Source organism: Sinocyclocheilus grahami, unplaced genomic scaffold (assembly GCF_001515645.1).
Source record: "Sinocyclocheilus grahami isolate Dianchi unplaced genomic scaffold, SAMN03320097.WGS_v1.1 scaffold949.1, whole genome shotgun sequence".
Taxonomy (NCBI): Eukaryota; Metazoa; Chordata; class Actinopteri; order Cypriniformes; family Cyprinidae; genus Sinocyclocheilus; species Sinocyclocheilus grahami.
In genome coordinates this window covers 594383-596294 of record NW_015506128.1, presented here as the reverse complement: position 1 = coordinate 596294, position 1912 = coordinate 594383, and the positions used below count along the sequence as shown (strand labels likewise).

Below are 1912 nucleotides of genomic sequence, written 5' to 3'. Positions count from 1 at the left end.
TACAGCAAAAACAGTAAAATTGTGAAATATTTTTACTATTTAAAAGAACTGTTTTCTCTTTGAATATCTGTTAAGCTGTAATTTATTTCTGTGATGCACAGCTGTATTTTCAGCATCGTTACTCCAGTCTTCAGTGTCACATGATCTTCAGAAATCAGTATAATATGCTGATCTGCTGCTCGAGAAACATTTATTATTATTATTATTTAGAAAACCGCGGAGTAGGATTTATTCAGGTTTTTTGATGAATAGAAAGTTCAGAAGAACAGCGTTTATCTGAAACAGAAATCGTTTGTAACATTATAAATCTCTTTATCATCACTTTTGATCAATTTAAAGCATCATCGCTAAATAAAAGTATTTCTTTCTCCCCCAAAAAAACAATTATGCTGACTCCAAGCTTTTGTATGGTAGTGTATAATGTTACAAAAGCTTTTTATTTCAGATAAATGCTGATCTTTATATTCATCAAAGTATCCTTAAAAAAATGTACTCAACTGTTTTGAATATTAATAATAATAAATATTTCTTGAGCAGCAGATCAGCATATTATACTGATTTCTGAAGATCATGTGACACTGAAGACTGGAGGAATGATGCTGAAAATACAGCTGCACATCACAGAAATACATTACAGTTTAACAGAGATTCACATAGAACACAGCTGTTTTAAATAGTAAAAATATTTCACAATATTACTGATTTTGCTGTATTTTGGATCAAATAATGCCGGCTTGGTGAGCAGAAGAGGCTTCTTTAAAAACATTAAAATTCTTGCTGTTCTAAATCTTTTGACCGGTAGCGTAGCTTTTCTAATGTGTCTGTAATCATCCATAGAGCATGTGTCATTGATATCCAGTGTGTGTGATTGTGGATTATGATCAGGTTACGCTCTGGACCCGTCTGTGGACACCAGTCAGGTCTCGTCCAGCAGCTACATTGGAGCCGTAGAAGAAGCAGAGAAAAACAAAGGTTTGATTCACACCAATCAGCATCTGCCTTCATGTTTCTCTTTGCCATGTTTCGCAGTTATGAATACTGTGTCAATAATAACACTTAATCAGAATGGACTCGGTTTACTTGTAACACTGCACATGTAAAATCCCCCGTGTCAGGATTCGGTGCAGTTATTGACAATACGTTAAAATAAATTAGCATCACAACCAATCAATCAAATAACAATTTGAGGTAAAATGTTATATATTTTGTTATTAGTTACTATATATTCAAATCAGATATTATTTATTCATAATTTTTTATATGTACTTTTATATTTTAAAATGTATATTTTTGTAGTTTTTTTTATTCAACAATATCCTACAAGCCATTTAAGTCCCTTAAGGCTAAAATAAAGACCTGTCCTGTTTTCCCCCCCAATTTTTTTTTGCTTCAAGTGCATCTGATTATGAAATGTTAATATTAAATATTATAACAACCTATTTTTCATAAGCCAGTCAAATCTCTCTCTCTCTCTCTCTTTCTAGACTGCAAAATGTTAATGTACAAAATACATTGGTAGAAAATAAAATGCAAAATTAAAATAATAAATATAATCTGTAAATTTTATATATATGTATATATATGTGTATATATATACCGTATTAACCCAAATATAAGGCGATGTTTTTTTTCTTGGAAATACATCTGAAGAAACGCGGTCGTCTTATATTCAGGGTCTAGATATATGAAATACGTAATGTAATGCGTGTTGTAAAGAGAAAGAAAAGCTTACAGCTGCATGAGTCGTGACGGTCACGTTAGCCTGATGGGACCAAACTCTCTTTGTGATTTTAAAACGTAAGACAGTACCCAGATTTGAAGACTACAGTAAGATTTAACTTCTACTGTTAATAAGATTTTGGTAGGCTACTATTAGATGGATAGCCTAAATGTCCTAATTCAGATGGGCTAC

At 31.9% G+C, this 1912-nt stretch overlaps 1 protein-coding gene across 1 annotated transcript in view; it reads left to right on the top strand.

Moving 5' to 3' along the window:
• LOC107564598 (pre-mRNA-processing factor 17-like) overlaps window positions 1-1912 on the top strand; it is a 36740-nt gene that overhangs the window by 10217 nt on the left and 24611 nt on the right. The gene's annotated exons all lie outside the window — the stretch shown is intronic.